The sequence below is a fragment of the Cryptomeria japonica genome, unplaced genomic scaffold, assembly GCF_030272615.1.
Source record: "Cryptomeria japonica unplaced genomic scaffold, Sugi_1.0 HiC_scaffold_428, whole genome shotgun sequence".
Lineage (NCBI taxonomy): Eukaryota > Viridiplantae > Streptophyta > Pinopsida > Cupressales > Cupressaceae > Cryptomeria > Cryptomeria japonica.
Genome location: NW_026729248.1, coordinates 84,261 through 104,451, shown reverse-complemented (window position 1 = coordinate 104,451; position 20,191 = coordinate 84,261). Strand labels below are relative to the sequence as shown.

The following is a 20,191-nucleotide window of genomic DNA, read 5'->3' as shown; positions in this document are numbered from 1 at the left end:
TTTTTCACTATCTTTCAAAACGGAAATTTTAAAATCTCCTTTTTTTTTTGCCTTTTCTGGAAATTAGTGAAGGCAGCGCATCAAAGGTGCGCACCTCGCTGCCCACCTTGGTGTGCTCTGAGGTGCGCACCCGGGAGCGCTACGAAGTGTGCTCCAAGGTGCGGCGTGCACGTTGTCGGAGCCCGGTTTGCCCCGGGTGCGCACCTCGCCTGCACCTTGGCCGGGGTGGGCACCTTGGCTGGGTTTGCCCAGGGTGCGCTCCGAAGCGGGGTTACTGGAGCGCCCCCTCTTTTTTTGTCAGAGCGTTTGGTGGGGTTTCTCGCATTGGCTCTTCCCAGGCCCGGTTGTTGGGTGCGCTCCCACCCTGGCGCGCGCGAAGTTGGAAGTTGGGTTAATTGCCCGGGCGCGCACCTTCGCCAGGGTGGGCACCTTGGTGCGCACACCTTGGCTGGGCTGCGCACCAGGGCGGGCTCAAGATGGCACCAGCATTCCCTTTTTCTCACTATCTTTCAAAACGGAAATTTTAAAATCTCGTTTTTTTTTTGCCTTTTATGGAAATTAGTGAAGGCATCGCATCAAAGGTGCGCACCTCGCTGCCCACCTTGGTGTGCTCCGAGGTGCCCACCACGGTGCGCAACGCCGGTGCGAACCCGGGAGCGCCCCGATGTGTGCTCCAAGGTGCGGCGTGCACGAAGTCGGACCCCGGTTTGCCCCGGGTGCGCACCTCGCGTGCACCTTGGTGCGCACACCTTGGCTGGGTTGCGCGGCCTGGTGGGCACCATGGTGCGCACCAAGGAGCGCTCCGAAGTGTGCTCCAAGGTGCGGCGTGCACGAAGTCGGAGCCCGGTTTGCCCCGGGTACGCACCTCGCGTGCACCTTCGCCGGGGTGGGCACCTCGGCTGGGTTGCGCGCCCTGGTGCGCACCAAGGAGCGCTCCGAAGTGTGCTCCAAGGTGCGGCGTGCACGAAGTCGGAGCCCGGTTTGCCCCGGGTGCGCACCTTCGCCGCGGTGCGCACCATGGCGTGCACGAAGTCGGAGCCCGGTTTGCCCCGGGTGCGCACCTCGCGTGCACCTTCGGCGGGGTTGCGCGCCCTGGTGGGCACCATGGTGCGCACCAAGGAGCGCTCCGAAGTGTGCTCCAAGGTGCGGCGTGCACGAAGTCGGAGCCCGGTTTGCCCCGGGTGCGCACCTCGCGTGCACCTTCGGCGGGGTTGCGCGCCCTGGTGGGCACCATGGTGCGCACCAAGGAGCGCTCCGAAGTGTGCTCCAAGGTGCGGCGTGCACGAAGTCGGAGCCCGGTTTGCCCCGGGTGCGCACCTCGCGTGCACCTTCGCCGCGGTGGGCACCATGGCGTGCACGAAGTCGGAGCCCGGTTTGCCCCGGGTGCGCACCTCGCGTGCACCTTCGCCGGGGTGGGCACCTCGGCTGGGTTGCGCGCCCTGGTGCGCACCAAGGAGCGCTCCGAAGTGTGCTCCAAGGTGCGGCGTGCACGAAGTCGGAGCCCGGTTTGCCCCGGGTGCGCACCTCGCGTGCACCTTCGCCAGGGTGGGCACCTCGGTGCGCACACCTTCTCAATGTTTTCTTGCCTTTTCTGGAAATTGGTGAAGGCAGCGCATCAAAGGTGCGCACCTCGGTGTGCTCCGAGGTGCGAACCCGAGAGCGCTCCGAGGTGCCCACGAAGTCGAAAGTCGGGTTAATTGCATTGTTTTCCCCGGGTGCGCTCCGAGGTGCGCAACATCGGCGCGCACCAAGGAGGGCTCCGAAGTGTGCTCCAAGGTGCGCACGATGGCGTGCACCTCTGGTGCGCACGATTCGGAGCTCGGTTTGACCGGGGTGCGCACACCTTGGCTGGGTTGCGCACCTTTTGTGCGCTCCAAGGTGCGCACGAAGTCGGAGCTCGGTTTGCCCCGGGTGCGCACCTTCGCCAGGGTGCGCACCTTGATGCGCACGCCTTGGCTGGGCTGCGCACCTTGGTGGGCGCCATGGTGCGCACCTTTCGTGCGCTCCAAGGTGCGCACGAAGTCGGAGCTCGGTTTGCCCCGGGTGCGCACCTTGGTGGGCGCCATGGTGCACTCCGAGGTGCCCAAGATTGGTGCGCACCAAGGAGCGCTCCGAAGTGCGCTCCAAGGTGCGCGCGAAGTCGAAAGTTGGGTTAATTGTCCGGTTTGCCTCGGGTGCGCACCTTGCGTGCACCTTCGCCAGGGTGGGCGCCTTGGTGCGCACACCTTGGCTGGGCTGCGCACTACCTTGGCACCCGCGTTTCCTTCATTTTAAATTTTTTTTTTTTACAATCTCTCAAGTGGGAAATTCTATAATCTCAACTTTTTTTGCCTTTTCAGGAAACTTTTGAATGGAGCGCATCATTGGTGCGCTCCGAAGTGTGCTCCAAAGCTCTCTCCAGCTGCGTGCACCTGCCCCGGCCGCGCACCCGGCCCCGCCCAGCTTCGCTCACCTGTCCCGGGCGTCTGGTGCGGAACCTTAGAGTAAGAAACATCACCGTGCACCTTGGCCAACGTGCGCGACTCGACCGAGCGCGCACTGGCCGAGGTGCACACCGATTTCACCTGGGTGCGCGCGCAGCACCTCGGGCGCACCGGGGTGCGCGCACAACGCCCGGGTTGCACCGTGGCCTGTGTGCTCGGGGCGCCTCGGGTGCGCGCTCGGTGTCGCCCCCGCGCGCGCGGTAGTGCGGGCAGCGCACCCCGGCCCGGCCCGGCCCCGACGAGAACGCAAACGGGCAAAAGGTTTATTCAAATAGCATTGCGACGCCCGGCGAAAAACTAAAAAAGGGTGCAACACCGGGACTTCCCGGGAGGTCACCCATCCCAGTACTACTCCGGCCCAAGCGCGCTTAACTGCGGAGTTCTGATGGGATCCGGTGTATGATCGCACCCGTTATGAGCTTGTCGCAGTGTGTACTTAGCAAACCGCGACCCACGTGCGAATCCACCCCGGCCACCCACCCCCGTCGAGGTGCACACCCTCCCTCGCGAAGTGCGCCCCGTTCGCCAAGTGTGAGCCCTGCCCGGGTGCGCGCACCTTGCTAGGGCGTCGGGTGTGCACCCGGCCCGGCCTACGTGCGTGCACCTGGAGGGGGCGTCGTGTGCGTGCAGTGTCCCGTCTGCAACGCGGTGCCCACACACCACCTCGGGCGCAACGACCTGCGCTCACATGTGGGCCGAGTGCACCTTGGTGCATGTTCGGGGCGCCTCGGGTGCACGCTCGATCTTGCCCCGGTGCACCAAGGCGCTCGGTTTGCCCCGGGTGCGCACTTGGTGCAAGGTGGGCACCCAAAATAGGGATCAAGCACCAAAACACAAGTTTCGGGATGCAAAATGGGACCCAAGGACCACAAATGCGTTCCAAGACCCATGATGGGTCCACGAGAACAAAAATGTGTTCCGAGACTTAATAAACAAATATTGGGTTTTAGGAGAAGAAACATGCTCTGATGCCCAAAACGAGAATCGACCCCGAAAAGGCCACAGGCCAAAAGTGGGATGCGAGACAAAAAAAAATGGGACCCGAGGACCAAAATTGGGTTCCCAGGTCGAAGACAGGGCAACCGGACAAGAAACGACCTCTAAGGCTCGAAATGAGTCCCGACGACTAAAACTTGACAAGAAGCACCCATCAGGCACCCAACTCGACACCCATGGGATGCCGACCCACCCGGGCTTCCACCTAGCACACCTTGGCACCCACCCACCCTCGCACCCAACCTCGCACCCAACTTAGCACCTTTGAACCCACATTGGCACTCACCCTGACCCTGGCACCTTGGAACCCACATTGGCACTCACCTTGACCCTGGCACCCACCTTTGCACTCACCTTGGGACCCACCCTGGCTCCCACCTCGGCACCCACCCAGACACCCACCTTGGTTCCTTGGCACCCACCTTGGATCCTTGGCACCCACCCCGACACCCACCTTGGCACGCAACTTGGCTACTTGCCACCCACCTTGGCTCCTTGACGCCCACCCCGACAACCACCCCGTGACCTACCCTGGCTAGGGTTGGTGCACACCCACCCTGGTGCCCACCTTGGCACCCACCCTATGACCCACCTTGGCACGCACCTTAGTACCCACCCCGTTACCCACCCTAGGACCCACCCCGTGACCCACCTTGGCCAGGGTGGGTGCCTTGGTGCGCACAACTTGCCTGGGCTGCACACCAGGGCGGGCTCAAGATGGCACCCGCGTTCCGTTTTTTTCACTATCTTTCAAAACGGAAATTTTAAAATCTCATTTTTTTCTTTTTTTTGCCTTTTCTGGAAATTAGTGAAGGCAGCGCATCAAAGGTGCGCAATGCTGGTGCGAACCCGGGAGCGCTCCGATGTGTGCTCCAAGGTGCGGCGTGCACGAAGTCCGAGCCCGGTTTGCCCCGGGTGCGCACCTCGCGTGCACCTTCGCCGGGGTGAGCACCTTGGCTGGGTTGCGCGCCCTGGTGCGTACCAAGGAGCGCTCTGAAGTGTGCTCCAAGGTGCGGCGTGCACGAAGTCGGAGCCCGGTTTGCCCCGGGTGTGCACCTCGGGTGCGCACCTCGCGTGCACCTTCGCTGCGGTGGGCACCTTGGCTGGGTTGCGCGCCTTGGTGGGCACCATGCAGTGCACGAAGTCGGAGCCCGGTTTGCCCCGGGCGCGCACCTCCGCCAGGGTGGGCACCTTGGTGCGCACAACTTGCCTGGGCTGCGCATCAGGAAGGGCTCAAGATGGCACCCGCGTTCCGTTTTTTTCACTATCTTTCAGAACGGAAATTTTAAAATATCGTTTTTTTTTGCCTTTTCTGGAAATTAGTGAAGGCAGCGCATCAAAGGTGCGCAACGCTGGTGCGAACCTGGGAGCGCTCCGATGTGTGCTCCAAGGTGCGGCGTGCACGAAGTCGGAGCCCGGTTTGCCTCGGGTGCGCCCTGGTGGGCACCATGGTGCGCACCAAGGAGCGCTCCGAAGTGTGCTCCAAGGTGCGGCCTGCACGAAGTCGGAGCCCGGTTTGCCCCGGGTGTGCACCTCGGGTGGGCACCTTGGTGCGCATGCCTTGCCTGGGCTGCGCACCAGGGCGGGCTCAAGATGGCACCCGCGTTCCTTTTTTTTCACTATCTTTCAAAACGGAAATTTTAAAATCTCATTTTTTTTTGCCTTTTTCTGGAAATTAGTGAAGGCAGCGCATCAAAGGTGCGCACCTCGCTGCCCACCACGGTGCGCAACGCCGGTGGGCACCCGGGAGTGCTTCGAAGTGTGCTCCAAGGTGCTGCGTGCACGTTGTCGGAGCCCGGTTTGCCCCGGGTGCGCACCTCGCGTGCACCTTCGTCGGGGTGGGCACCTTGGCTTGGTTTGCCCCGGCTGCGCTCCGAAGCGGGGTTATTGGAGCGCCGCCTCTTTTTTTGTCGGAGCGTTTGGTGGGGTTTCTCGCATTGGCTCTTCCGAGGCCCGGTTGCCACCCTGGCGCGCACGAAGTCGGAAGTAGGGTTAATTGCCCGGGTGCGCACCTTTGCCAGGGTGGCACCTTACCTGGGCTGCGCACCAGGGCGGGCTCAAGATGGCACGCGCGTTCCGTTTTTTTCACTATCTTTCAAAACGGAAATTTTAAAATCTCCTTTTTTTTTTGCCTTTTCTGGAAATTAGTGAAGGCAGCGCATCAAAGGTGCGCACCTCGCTGCCCACCTTGGTGTGCTCTGAGGTGCGCACCCGGGAGCGCTACGAAGTGTGCTCCAAGGTGCGGCGTGCACGTTGTCGGAGCCCGGTTTGCCCCGGGTGCGCACCTCGCCTGCACCTTGGCCGGGGTGGGCACCTTGGCTGGGTTTGCCCAGGGTGCGCTCCGAAGCGGGGTTACTGGAGCGCCCCCTCTTTTTTTGTCAGAGAGTTTGGTGGGGTTTCTCGCATTGGCTCTTCCCAGGCCCGGTTGTTGGGTGCGCTCCCACCCTGGCGCGCGCGAAGTTGGAAGTTGGGTTAATTGCCCGGGCGCGCACCTTCGCCAGGGTGGGCACCTTGGTGCGCAAACCTTGGCTGGGCTGCGCACCAGGGCGGGCTCAAGATGGCACCAGCATTCCCTTTTTCTCACTATCTTTCAAAACGGAAATTTTAAAATCTCGTTTTTTTTTTGCCTTTTATGGAAATTAGTGAAGGCATCGCATCAAAGGTGCGCACCTCGCTGCCCACCTTGGTGTGCTCCGAGGTGCCCACCACGGTGCGCAACGCCGGTGCGAACCCGGGAGCGCCCCGATGTGTGCTCCAAGGTGCGGCGTGCACGAAGTCGGACCCCGGTTTGCCCCGGGTGCGCACCTCGCGTGCACCTTGGTGCGCACACCTTGGCTGGGTTGCGCGGCCTGGTGGGCACCATGGTGCGCACCAAGGAGCGCTCCGAAGTGTGCTCCAAGGTGCGGCGTGCACGAAGTCGGAGCCCGGTTTGCCCCGGGTGCGCACCTTCGCCGCGGTGGGCACCATGGCGTGCACGAAGTCGGAGCCCGGTTTGCCCCGGGTGCGCACCTCGCGTGCACCTTCGCCGGGGTGGGCACCTCGGCTGGGTTGCGCGCCCTGGTGCGCACCAAGGAGCGCTCTGAAGTGTGCTCCAAGGTGCGGCGTGCACGAAGTCGGAGCCCGGTTTGCCCCGGGTGTGCACCTCGCGTGCACCTTCGCTGCGGTGGGCACCTTGGCTGGGTTGCGCGCCTTGGTGGGCACCATGCAGTGCACGAAGTCGGAGCCCGGTTTGCCCCGGGCGCGCACCTCCGCCAGGGTGGGCACCTTGGTGCGCACAACTTGCCTGGGCTGCGCACCAGGAAGGGCTCAAGATGGCACCCGCGTTCCGTTTTTTTCACTATCTTTCAGAACGGAAATTTTAAAATATCGTTTTTTTTTGCCTTTTCTGGAAATTAGTGAAGGCAGCGCATCAAAGGTGCGCAACGCTGGTGCGAACCTGGGAGCGCTCCGATGTGTGCTCCAAGGTGCGGCGTGCACGAAGTCGGACCCCGGTTTGCCCCGGGTGCGCACCTCGCGTGCACCTTGGTGCGCACACCTTGGCTGGGTTGCGCGCCCTGGTGGGCACCATGGTGCGCACCAAGGAGCGCTCCGAAGTGTGCTCCAAGGTGCGGCGTGCACGAAGTCGGAGCCCGGTTTGCCCCGGGTGCGCACCTCGCGTGCACCTTCGCCGCGGTGGGCACCATGGCGTGCACGAAGTCGGAGCCCGGTTTGCCCCGGGTGCGCACCTCGCGTGCACCTTCGCCGGGGTGGGCACCTTAGTGTGCAGACCTTGGCTGGGTTGCGCGCCCTGGTGGGCACCATGGTGCGCACCAAGGAGCGCTCCGAAGTGTGCTCCAAGGTGCGGCCTGCACGAAGTCGGAGCCCGGTTTGCCCCGGGTGTGCACCTCGGGTGGGCACCTTGGTGCGCATGCCTTGCCTGGGCTGCGCACCAGGGCGGGCTCAAGATGGCACCCGCGTTCCTTTTTTTTCACTATCTTTCAAAACGGAAATTTTAAAATCTCATTTTTTTTTGCCTTTTTCTGGAAATTAGTGAAGGCAGCGCATCAAAGGTGCGCACCTCGCTGCCCACCACGGTGCGCAACGCCGGTGGGCACCCGGGAGTGCTTCGAAGTGTGCTCCAAGGTGCTGCGTGCACGTTGTCGGAGCCCGGTTTGCCCCGGGTGCGCACCTCGCGTGCACCTTCGTCGGGGTGGGCACCTTGGCTGGGTTTGCCCCGGCTGCGCTCCGAAGCGGGGTTATTGGAGCGCCGCCTCTTTTTTTGTCGGAGCGTTTGGTGGGGTTTCTCGCATTGGCTCTTCCGAGGCCCGGTTGCCACCCTGGCGCGCACGAAGTCGGAAGTAGGGTTAATTGCCCGGGTGCGCACCTTTGCCAGGGTGGGCACCTTACCTGGGCTGCGCACCAGGGCGGGCTCAAGATGGCACGCGCGTTCCGTTTTTTTCACTATCTTTCAAAACGGAAATTTTAAAATCTCCTTTTTTTTTTGCCTTTTCTGGAAATTAGTGAAGGCAGCGCATCAAAGGTGCGCACCTCGCTGCCCACCTTGGTGTGCTCTGAGGTGCGCACCCGGGAGCGCTACGAAGTGTGCTCCAAGGTGCGGCGTGCACGTTGTCGGAGCCCGGTTTGCCCCGGGTGCGCACCTCGCCTGCACCTTGGCCGGGGTGGGCACCTTGGCTGGGTTTGCCCAGGGTGCGCTCCGAAGCGGGGTTACTGGAGCGCCCCCTCTTTTTTTGTCAGAGCGTTTGGTGGGGTTTCTCGCATTGGCTCTTCCCAGGCCCGGTTGTTGGGTGCGCTCCCACCCTGGCGCGCGCGAAGTTGGAAGTTGGGTTAATTGCCCGGGCGCGCACCTTCGCCAGGGTGGGCACCTTGGTGCGCACACCTTGGCTGGGCTGCGCACCAGGGCGGGCTCAAGATGGCACCAGCATTCCCTTTTTCTCACTATCTTTCAAAACGGAAATTTTAAAATCTCGTTTTTTTTTTGCCTTTTATGGAAATTAGTGAAGGCATCGCATCAAAGGTGCGCACCTCGCTGCCCACCTTGGTGTGCTCCGAGGTGCCCACCACGGTGCGCAACGCCGGTGCGAACCCGGGAGCGCCCCGATGTGTGCTCCAAGGTGCGGCGTGCACGAAGTCGGACCCCGGTTTGCCCCGGGTGCGCACCTCGCGTGCACCTTGGTGCGCACACCTTGGCTGGGTTGCGCGGCCTGGTGGGCACCATGGTGCGCACCAAGGAGCGCTCCGAAGTGTGCTCCAAGGTGCGGCGTGCACGAAGTCGGAGCCCGGTTTGCCCCGGGTACGCACCTCGCGTGCACCTTCGCCGGGGTGGGCACCTCGGCTGGGTTGCGCGCCCTGGTGCGCACCAAGGAGCGCTCCGAAGTGTGCTCCAAGGTGCGGCGTGCACGAAGTCGGAGCCCGGTTTGCCCCGGGTGCGCACCTTCGCCGCGGTGCGCACCATGGCGTGCACGAAGTCGGAGCCCGGTTTGCCCCGGAGTGCGCACCTCGCGTGCACCTTCGGCGGGGTTGCGCGCCCTGGTGGGCACCATGGTGCGCACCAAGGAGCGCTCCGAAGTGTGCTCCAAGGTGCGGCGTGCACGAAGTCGGAGCCCGGTTTGCCCCGGGTGCGCACCTCGCGTGCACCTTCGGCGGGGTTGCGCGCCCTGGTGGGCACCATGGTGCGCACCAAGGAGCGCTCCGAAGTGTGCTCCAAGGTGCGGCGTGCACGAAGTCGGAGCCCGGTTTGCCCCGGGTGCGCACCTCGCGTGCACCTTCGCCGCGGTGGGCACCATGGCGTGCACGAAGTCGGAGCCCGGTTTGCCCCGGGTGCGCACCTCGCGTGCACCTTCGCCGGGGTGGGCACCTCGGCTGGGTTGCGCGCCCTGGTGCGCACCAAGGAGCGCTCCGAAGTGTGCTCCAAGGTGCGGCGTGCACGAAGTCGGAGCCCGGTTTGCCCCGGGTGCGCACCTCGCGTGCACCTTCGCCAGGGTGGGCACCTCGGTGCGCACACCTTCTCAATGTTTTCTTGCCTTTTCTGGAAATTGGTGAAGGCAGCGCATCAAAGGTGCGCACCTCGGTGTGCTCCGAGGTGCGAACCCGAGAGCGCTCCGAGGTGCCCACGAAGTCGAAAGTCGGGTTAATTGCATTGTTTTCCCCGGGTGCGCTCCGAGGTGCGCAACATCGGCGCGCACCAAGGAGGGCTCCGAAGTGTGCTCCAAGGTGCGCACGATGGCGTGCACCTCTGGTGCGCACGATTCGGAGCTCGGTTTGACCGGGGTGCGCACACCTTGGCTGGGTTGCGCACCTTTTGTGCGCTCCAAGGTGCGCACGAAGTCGGAGCTCGGTTTGCCCCGGGTGCGCACCTTCGCCAGGGTGCGCACCTTGATGCGCACGCCTTGGCTGGGCTGCGCACCTTGGTGGGCGCCATGGTGCGCACCTTTCGTGCGCTCCAAGGTGCGCACGAAGTCGGAGCTCGGTTTGCCCCGGGTGCGCACCTTGGTGGGCGCCATGGTGCACTCCGAGGTGCCCAAGATTGGTGCGCACCAAGGAGCGCTCCGAAGTGCGCTCCAAGGTGCGCGCGAAGTCGAAAGTTGGGTTAATTGTCCGGTTTGCCTCGGGTGCGCACCTTGCGTGCACCTTCGCCAGGGTGGGCGCCTTGGTGCGCACACCTTGGCTGGGCTGCGCACACCTTGGCACCCGCGTTTCCTTCATTTTAAATTTTTTTTTTTTACAATCTCTCAAGTGGGAAATTCTATAATCTCAACTTTTTTTGCCTTTTCAGGAAACTTTTGAATGGAGCGCATCATTGGTGCGCTCCGAAGTGTGCTCCAAAGCTCTCTCCAGCTGCGTGCACCTGCCCCGGCCGCGCACCCGGCCCCGCCCAGCTTCGCTCACCTGTCCCGGGCGTCTGGTGCGGAACCTTAGAGTAAGAAACATCACCGTGCACCTTGGCCAACGTGCGCGACTCGACCGAGCGCGCACTGGCCGAGGTGCACACCGATTTCACCTGGGTGCGCGCGCAGCACCTCGGGCGCACCGGGGTGCGCGCACAACGCCCGGGTTGCACCGTGGCCTGTGTGCTCGGGGCGCCTCGGGTGCGCGCTCGGTGTCGCCCCCGCGCGCGCGGTAGTGCGGGCAGCGCACCCCGGCCCGGCCCGGCCCCGACGAGAACGCAAACGGGCAAAAGGTTTATTCAAATAGCATTGCGACGCCCGGCGAAAAACTAAAAAAGGGTGCAACACCGGGACTTCCCGGGAGGTCACCCATCCCAGTACTACTCCGGCCCAAGCGCGCTTAACTGCGGAGTTCTGATGGGATCCGGTGCACTAACGCTGGTATGATCGCACCCGTTATGAGCTTGTCGCAGTGTGTACTTAGCAAACCGCGACCCACGTGCGAATCCACCCCGGCCACCCACCCCCGTCGAGGTGCACACCCTCCCTCGCGAAGTGCGCCCCGTTCGCCAAGTGTGAGCCCTGCCCGGGTGCGCGCACCTTGCTAGGGCGTCGGGTGTGCACCCGGCCCGGCCTACGTGCGTGCACCTGGAGGGGGCGTCGTGTGCGTGCAGTGTCCCGTCTGCAACGCGGTGCCCACACACCACCTCGGGCGCAACGACCTGCGCTCACATGTGGGCCGAGTGCACCTTGGTGCATGTTCGGGGCGCCTCGGGTGCACGCTCGATCTTGCCCCGGTGCACCAAGGCGCTCGGTTTGCCCCGGGTGCGCACTTGGTGCAAGGTGGGCACCCAAAATAGGGATCAAGCACCAAAACACAAGTTTCGGGATGCAAAATGGGACCCAAGGACCACAAATGCGTTCCAAGACCCATGATGGGTCCACGAGAACAAAAATGTGTTCCGAGACTTAATAAACAAATATTGGGTTTTAGGAGAAGAAACATGCTCTGATGCCCAAAACGAGAATCGACCCCGAAAAGGCCACAGGCCAAAAGTGGGATGCGAGACAAAAAAAAATGGGACCCGAGGACCAAAATTGGGTTCCCAGGTCGAAGACAGGGCAACCGGACAAGAAACGACCTCTAAGGCTCGAAATGAGTCCCGACGACTAAAACTTGACAAGAAGCACCCATCAGGCACCCAACTCGACACCCATGGGATGCCGACCCACCCGGGCTTCCACCTAGCACACCTTGGCACCCACCCACCCTCGCACCCAACCTCGCACCCAACTTAGCACCTTTGAACCCACATTGGCACTCACCCTGACCCTGGCACCTTGGAACCCACATTGGCACTCACCTTGACCCTGGCACCCACCTTTGCACTCACCTTGGGACCCACCCTGGCTCCCACCTCGGCACCCACCCAGACACCCACCTTGGTTCCTTGGCACCCACCTTGGATCCTTGGCACCCACCCCGACACCCACCTTGGCACGCAACTTGGCTACTTGCCACCCACCTTGGCTCCTTGACGCCCACCCCGACAACCACCCCGTGACCTACCCTGGCTAGGGTTGGTGCACACCCACCCTGGTGCCCACCTTGGCACCCACCCTATGACCCACCTTGGCACGCACCTTAGTACCCACCCCGTTACCCACCCTAGGACCCACCCCGTGACCCACCTTGGCCAGGGTGGGTGCCTTGGTGCGCACAACTTGCCTGGGCTGCACACCAGGGCGGGCTCAAGATGGCACCCGCGTTCCGTTTTTTTCACTATCTTTCAAAACGGAAATTTTAAAATCTCATTTTTTTCTTTTTTTTGCCTTTTCTGGAAATTAGTGAAGGCAGCGCATCAAAGGTGCGCAATGCTGGTGCGAACCCGGGAGCGCTCCGATGTGTGCTCCAAGGTGCGGCGTGCACGAAGTCCGAGCCCGGTTTGCCCCGGGTGCGCACCTCGCGTGCACCTTCGCCGGGGTGAGCACCTTGGCTGGGTTGCGCGCCCTGGTGCGTACCAAGGAGCGCTCTGAAGTGTGCTCCAAGGTGCGGCGTGCACGAAGTCGGAGCCCGGTTTGCCCCGGGTGTGCACCTCGGGTGCGCACCTCGCGTGCACCTTCGCTGCGGTGGGCACCTTGGCTGGGTTGCGCGCCTTGGTGGGCACCATGCAGTGCACGAAGTCGGAGCCCGGTTTGCCCCGGGCGCGCACCTCCGCCAGGGTGGGCACCTTGGTGCGCACAACTTGCCTGGGCTGCGCATCAGGAAGGGCTCAAGATGGCACCCGCGTTCCGTTTTTTTTCACTATCTTTCAGAACGGAAATTTTAAAATATCGTTTTTTTTTTGCCTTTTCTGGAAATTAGTGAAGGCAGCGCATCAAAGGTGCGCAACGCTGGTGCGAACCTGGGAGCGCTCCGATGTGTGCTCCAAGGTGCGGCGTGCACGAAGTCGGAGCCCGGTTTGCCTCGGGTGCGCCCTGGTGGGCACCATGGTGCGCACCAAGGAGCGCTCCGAAGTGTGCTCCAAGGTGCGGCCTGCACGAAGTCGGAGCCCGGTTTGCCCCGGGTGTGCACCTCGGGTGGGCACCTTGGTGCGCATGCCTTGCCTGGGCTGCGCACCAGGGCGGGCTCAAGATGGCACCCGCGTTCCTTTTTTTTCACTATCTTTCAAAACGGAAATTTTAAAATCTCATTTTTTTTTGCCTTTTTCTGGAAATTAGTGAAGGCAGCGCATCAAAGGTGCGCACCTCGCTGCCCACCACGGTGCGCAACGCCGGTGGGCACCCGGGAGTGCTTCGAAGTGTGCTCCAAGGTGCTGCGTGCACGTTGTCGGAGCCCGGTTTGCCCCGGGTGCGCACCTCGCGTGCACCTTCGTCGGGGTGGGCACCTTGGCTTGGTTTGCCCCGGCTGCGCTCCGAAGCGGGGTTATTGGAGCGCCGCCTCTTTTTTTGTCGGAGCGTTTGGTGGGGTTTCTCGCATTGGCTCTTCCGAGGCCCGGTTGCCACCCTGGCGCGCACGAAGTCGGAAGTAGGGTTAATTGCCCGGGTGCGCACCTTTGCCAGGGTGGCACCTTACCTGGGCTGCGCACCAGGGCGGGCTCAAGATGGCACGCGCGTTCCGTTTTTTTCACTATCTTTCAAAACGGAAATTTTAAAATCTCCTTTTTTTTTTTGCCTTTTCTGGAAATTAGTGAAGGCAGCGCATCAAAGGTGCGCACCTCGCTGCCCACCTTGGTGTGCTCTGAGGTGCGCACCCGGGAGCGCTACGAAGTGTGCTCCAAGGTGCGGCGTGCACGTTGTCGGAGCCCGGTTTGCCCCGGGTGCGCACCTCGCCTGCACCTTGGCCGGGGTGGGCACCTTGGCTGGGTTTGCCCAGGGTGCGCTCCGAAGCGGGGTTACTGGAGCGCCCCCTCTTTTTTTGTCAGAGAGTTTGGTGGGGTTTCTCGCATTGGCTCTTCCCAGGCCCGGTTGTTGGGTGCGCTCCCACCCTGGCGCGCGCGAAGTTGGAAGTTGGGTTAATTGCCCGGGCGCGCACCTTCGCCAGGGTGGGCACCTTGGTGCGCAAACCTTGGCTGGGCTGCGCACCAGGGCGGGCTCAAGATGGCACCAGCATTCCCTTTTTCTCACTATCTTTCAAAACGGAAATTTTAAAATCTCGTTTTTTTTTTTGCCTTTTATGGAAATTAGTGAAGGCATCGCATCAAAGGTGCGCACCTCGCTGCCCACCTTGGTGTGCTCCGAGGTGCCCACCACGGTGCGCAACGCCGGTGCGAACCCGGGAGCGCCCCGATGTGTGCTCCAAGGTGCGGCGTGCACGAAGTCGGACCCCGGTTTGCCCCGGGTGCGCACCTCGCGTGCACCTTGGTGCGCACACCTTGGCTGGGTTGCGCGGCCTGGTGGGCACCATGGTGCGCACCAAGGAGCGCTCCGAAGTGTGCTCCAAGGTGCGGCGTGCACGAAGTCGGAGCCCGGTTTGCCCCGGGTGCGCACCTTCGCCGCGGTGGGCACCATGGCGTGCACGAAGTCGGAGCCCGGTTTGCCCCGGGTGCGCACCTCGCGTGCACCTTCGCCGGGGTGGGCACCTCGGCTGGGTTGCGCGCCCTGGTGCGCACCAAGGAGCGCTCTGAAGTGTGCTCCAAGGTGCGGCGTGCACGAAGTCGGAGCCCGGTTTGCCCCGGGTGTGCACCTCGCGTGCACCTTCGCTGCGGTGGGCACCTTGGCTGGGTTGCGCGCCTTGGTGGGCACCATGCAGTGCACGAAGTCGGAGCCCGGTTTGCCCCGGGCGCGCACCTCCGCCAGGGTGGGCACCTTGGTGCGCACAACTTGCCTGGGCTGCGCACCAGGAAGGGCTCAAGATGGCACCCGCGTTCCGTTTTTTTCACTATCTTTCAGAACGGAAATTTTAAAATATCGTTTTTTTTTTGCCTTTTCTGGAAATTAGTGAAGGCAGCGCATCAAAGGTGCGCAACGCTGGTGCGAACCTGGGAGCGCTCCGATGTGTGCTCCAAGGTGCGGCGTGCACGAAGTCGGACCCCGGTTTGCCCCGGGTGCGCACCTCGCGTGCACCTTGGTGCGCACACCTTGGCTGGGTTGCGCGCCCTGGTGGGCACCATGGTGCGCACCAAGGAGCGCTCCGAAGTGTGCTCCAAGGTGCGGCGTGCACGAAGTCGGAGCCCGGTTTGCCCCGGGTGCGCACCTCGCGTGCACCTTCGCCGCGGTGGGCACCATGGCGTGCACGAAGTCGGAGCCCGGTTTGCCCCGGGTGCGCACCTCGCGTGCACCTTCGCCGGGGTGGGCACCTTAGTGTGCAGACCTTGGCTGGGTTGCGCGCCCTGGTGGGCACCATGGTGCGCACCAAGGAGCGCTCCGAAGTGTGCTCCAAGGTGCGGCCTGCACGAAGTCGGAGCCCGGTTTGCCCCGGGTGTGCACCTCGGGTGGGCACCTTGGTGCGCATGCCTTGCCTGGGCTGCGCACCAGGGCGGGCTCAAGATGGCACCCGCGTTCCTTTTTTTTCACTATCTTTCAAAACGGAAATTTTAAAATCTCATTTTTTTTTGCCTTTTTCTGGAAATTAGTGAAGGCAGCGCATCAAAGGTGCGCACCTCGCTGCCCACCACGGTGCGCAACGCCGGTGGGCACCCGGGAGTGCTTCGAAGTGTGCTCCAAGGTGCTGCGTGCACGTTGTCGGAGCCCGGTTTGCCCCGGGTGCGCACCTCGCGTGCACCTTCGTCGGGGTGGGCACCTTGGCTGGGTTTGCCCCGGCTGCGCTCCGAAGCGGGGTTATTGGAGCGCCGCCTCTTTTTTTGTCGGAGCGTTTGGTGGGGTTTCTCGCATTGGCTCTTCCGAGGCCCGGTTGCCACCCTGGCGCGCACGAAGTCGGAAGTAGGGTTAATTGCCCGGGTGCGCACCTTTGCCAGGGTGGGCACCTTACCTGGGCTGCGCACCAGGGCGGGCTCAAGATGGCACGCGCGTTCCGTTTTTTTCACTATCTTTCAAAACGGAAATTTTAAAATCTCCTTTTTTTTTTGCCTTTTCTGGAAATTAGTGAAGGCAGCGCATCAAAGGTGCGCACCTCGCTGCCCACCTTGGTGTGCTCTGAGGTGCGCACCCGGGAGCGCTACGAAGTGTGCTCCAAGGTGCGGCGTGCACGTTGTCGGAGCCCGGTTTGCCCCGGGTGCGCACCTCGCCTGCACCTTGGCCGGGGTGGGCACCTTGGCTGGGTTTGCCCAGGGTGCGCTCCGAAGCGGGGTTACTGGAGCGCCCCCTCTTTTTTTGTCAGAGCGTTTGGTGGGGTTTCTCGCATTGGCTCTTCCCAGGCCCGGTTGTTGGGTGCGCTCCCACCCTGGCGCGCGCGAAGTTGGAAGTTGGGTTAATTGCCCGGGCGCGCACCTTCGCCAGGGTGGGCACCTTGGTGCGCACACCTTGGCTGGGCTGCGCACCAGGGCGGGCTCAAGATGGCACCAGCATTCCCTTTTTCTCACTATCTTTCAAAACGGAAATTTTAAAATCTCGTTTTTTTTTTGCCTTTTATGGAAATTAGTGAAGGCATCGCATCAAAGGTGCGCACCTCGCTGCCCACCTTGGTGTGCTCCGAGGTGCCCACCACGGTGCGCAACGCCGGTGCGAACCCGGGAGCGCCCCGATGTGTGCTCCAAGGTGCGGCGTGCACGAAGTCGGACCCCGGTTTGCCCCGGGTGCGCACCTCGCGTGCACCTTGGTGCGCACACCTTGGCTGGGTTGCGCGGCCTGGTGGGCACCATGGTGCGCACCAAGGAGCGCTCCGAAGTGTGCTCCAAGGTGCGGCGTGCACGAAGTCGGAGCCCGGTTTGCCCCGGGTACGCACCTCGCGTGCACCTTCGCCGGGGTGGGCACCTCGGCTGGGTTGCGCGCCCTGGTGCGCACCAAGGAGCGCTCCGAAGTGTGCTCCAAGGTGCGGCGTGCACGAAGTCGGAGCCCGGTTTGCCCCGGGTGCGCACCTTCGCCGCGGTGCGCACCATGGCGTGCACGAAGTCGGAGCCCGGTTTGCCCCGGGTGCGCACCTCGCGTGCACCTTCGGCGGGGTTGCGCGCCCTGGTGGGCACCATGGTGCGCACCAAGGAGCGCTCCGAAGTGTGCTCCAAGGTGCGGCGTGCACGAAGTCGGAGCCCGGTTTGCCCCGGGTGCGCACCTCGCGTGCACCTTCGGCGGGGTTGCGCGCCCTGGTGGGCACCATGGTGCGCACCAAGGAGCGCTCCGAAGTGTGCTCCAAGGTGCGGCGTGCACGAAGTCGGAGCCCGGTTTGCCCCGGGTGCGCACCTCGCGTGCACCTTCGCCGCGGTGGGCACCATGGCGTGCACGAAGTCGGAGCCCGGTTTGCCCCGGGTGCGCACCTCGCGTGCACCTTCGCCGGGGTGGGCACCTCGGCTGGGTTGCGCGCCCTGGTGCGCACCAAGGAGCGCTCCGAAGTGTGCTCCAAGGTGCGGCGTGCACGAAGTCGGAGCCCGGTTTGCCCCGGGTGCGCACCTCGCGTGCACCTTCGCCAGGGTGGGCACCTCGGTGCGCACACCTTCTCAATGTTTTCTTGCCTTTTCTGGAAATTGGTGAAGGCAGCGCATCAAAGGTGCGCACCTCGGTGTGCTCCGAGGTGCGAACCCGAGAGCGCTCCGAGGTGCCCACGAAGTCGAAAGTCGGGTTAATTGCATTGTTTTCCCCGGGTGCGCTCCGAGGTGCGCAACATCGGCGCGCACCAAGGAGGGCTCCGAAGTGTGCTCCAAGGTGCGCACGATGGCGTGCACCTCTGGTGCGCACGATTCGGAGCTCGGTTTGACCGGGGTGCGCACACCTTGGCTGGGTTGCGCACCTTTTGTGCGCTCCAAGGTGCGCACGAAGTCGGAGCTCGGTTTGCCCCGGGTGCGCACCTTCGCCAGGGTGCGCACCTTGATGCGCACGCCTTGGCTGGGCTGCGCACCTTGGTGGGCGCCATGGTGCGCACCTTTCGTGCGCTCCAAGGTGCGCACGAAGTCGGAGCTCGGTTTGCCCCGGGTGCGCACCTTGGTGGGCGCCATGGTGCACTCCGAGGTGCCCAAGATTGGTGCGCACCAAGGAGCGCTCCGAAGTGCGCTCCAAGGTGCGCGCGAAGTCGAAAGTTGGGTTAATTGTCCGGTTTGCCTCGGGTGCGCACCTTGCGTGCACCTTCGCCAGGGTGGGCGCCTTGGTGCGCACACCTTGGCTGGGCTGCGCACACCTTGGCACCCGCGTTTCCTTCATTTTAAATTTTTTTTTTTTACAATCTCTCAAGTGGGAAATTCTATAATCTCAACTTTTTTTGCCTTTTCAGGAAACTTTTGAATGGAGCGCATCATTGGTGCGCTCCGAAGTGTGCTCCAAAGCTCTCTCCAGCTGCGTGCACCTGCCCCGGCCGCGCACCCGGCCCCGCCCAGCTTCGCTCACCTGTCCCGGGCGTCTGGTGCGGAACCTTAGAGTAAGAAACATCACCGTGCACCTTGGCCAACGTGCGCGACTCGACCGAGCGCGCACTGGCCGAGGTGCACACCGATTTCACCTGGGTGCGCGCGCAGCACCTCGGGCGCACCGGGGTGCGCGCACAACGCCCGGGTTGCACCGTGGCCTGTGTGCTCGGGGCGCCTCGGGTGCGCGCTCGGTGTCGCCCCCGCGCGCGCGGTAGTGCGGGCAGCGCACCCCGGCCCGGCCCGGCCCCGACGAGAACGCAAACGGGCAAAAGGTTTATTCAAATAGCATTGCGACGCCCGGAACGCAAACGGGCAAAAGGTTTATTCAAATAGCATTGCGACGCCCGGCGAAAAACTAAAAAAGGGTGCAACACCGGGACTTCCCGGGAGGTCACCCATCCCAGTACTACTCCGGCCCAAGCGCGCTTAACTGCGGAGTTCTGATGGGATCCGGTGCACTAACGCTGGTATGATCGCACCCGTTATGAGCTTGTCGCAGTGTGTACTTAGCAAACCGCGACCCACGTGCGAATCCACCCCGGCCACCCACCCCCGTCGAGGTGCACACCCTCCCTCGCGAAGTGCGCCCCGTTCGCCAAGTGTGAGCCCTGCCCGGGTGCGCGCACCTTGCTAGGGCGTCGGGTGTGCACCCGGCCCGGCCTACGTGCGTGCACCTGGAGGGGGCGTCGTGTGCGTGCAGTGTCCCGTCTGCAACGCGGTGCCCACACACCACCTCGGGCGCAACGACCTGCGCTCACATGTGGGCCGAGTGCACCTTGGTGCATGTTCGGGGCGCCTCGGGTGCACGCTCGATCTTGCCCCAGTGCACCAAGGCGCTCGGTTTGCCCCGGGTGCGCACTTGGTGCAAGGTGGGCACCCAAAATAGGGATCAAGCACCAAAACACAAGTTTCGGGATGCAAAATGGGACCCAAGGACCACAAATGCGTTCCAAGACCCATGATGGGTCCACGAGAACAAAAATGTGTTCCGAGACTTAATAAACAAATATTGGGTTTTAGGAGAAGAAACATGCTCTGATGCCCAAAACGAGAATCGACCCCGAAAAGGCCACAGGCCAAAAGTGGGATGCGAGACAAAAAAAAATGGGACCCGAGGACCAAAATTGGGTTCCCAGGTCGAAGACAGGGCAACCGGACAAGAAACGACCTCTAAGGCTCGAAATGAGTCCCGACGACTAAAACTTGACAAGAAGCACCCATCAGGCACCCAACTCGACACCCATGGGATGCCGACCCACCCGGGCTTCCACCTAGCACACCTTGGCACCCACCCACCCTCGCACCCAACCTCGCACCCAACTTAGCACCTTTGAACCCACATTGGCACTCACCCTGACCCTGGCACCTTGGAACCCACATTGGCACTCACCTTGACCCTGGCACCCACCTTTGCACTCACCTTGGGACCCACCCTGGCTCCCACCTCGGCACCCACCCAGACACCCACCTTGGTTCCTTGGCACCCACCTTGGATCCTTGGCACCCACCCCGACACCCACCTTGGCACGCAACTTGGCTACTTGCCACCCACCTTGGCTCCTTGACGCCCACCCCGACAACCACCCCGTGACCTACCCTGGCTAGGGTTGGTGCACACCCACCCTGGTGCCCACCTTGGCACCCACCCTATGACCCACCTTGGCACGCACCTTAGTACCCACCCCGTTACCCACCCTAGGACCCACCCCGTGACCCACCTTGGCCAGGGTGGGTGCCTTGGTGCGCACAACTTGCCTGGGCTGCACACCAGGGCGGGCTCAAGATGGCACCCGCGTTCCGTTTTTTTCACTATCTTTCAAAACGGAAATTTTAAAATCTCATTTTTTTCTTTTTTTTGCCTTTTCTGGAAATTAGTGAA

At 62.7% G+C, this 20,191-nt stretch overlaps 2 non-coding genes and 1 pseudogene across 2 annotated transcripts; all 3 read right to left on the bottom strand.

Annotated features, from left to right (window-relative positions):
• Positions 1-2,790: 2,790 nt before the first annotated feature.
• LOC131871594 (5S ribosomal RNA) lies at positions 2,791-2,911 on the bottom strand (annotated as a pseudogene).
• Positions 2,912-10,699: 7,788 nt separating this feature from the next.
• On the bottom strand, positions 10,700-10,818 carry LOC131871589 (5S ribosomal RNA). The gene has a single exon (XR_009369803.1). It is a non-coding gene; the product is annotated as a 5S ribosomal RNA (ribosomal RNA).
• A 7,856-nt stretch (positions 10,819-18,674) lies between these two features.
• Positions 18,675-18,793, bottom strand: LOC131871588 (5S ribosomal RNA). The gene has a single exon (XR_009369802.1). It is a non-coding gene; the product is annotated as a 5S ribosomal RNA (ribosomal RNA).
• Between the last annotated feature and the right edge of the window lie 1,398 nt (positions 18,794-20,191).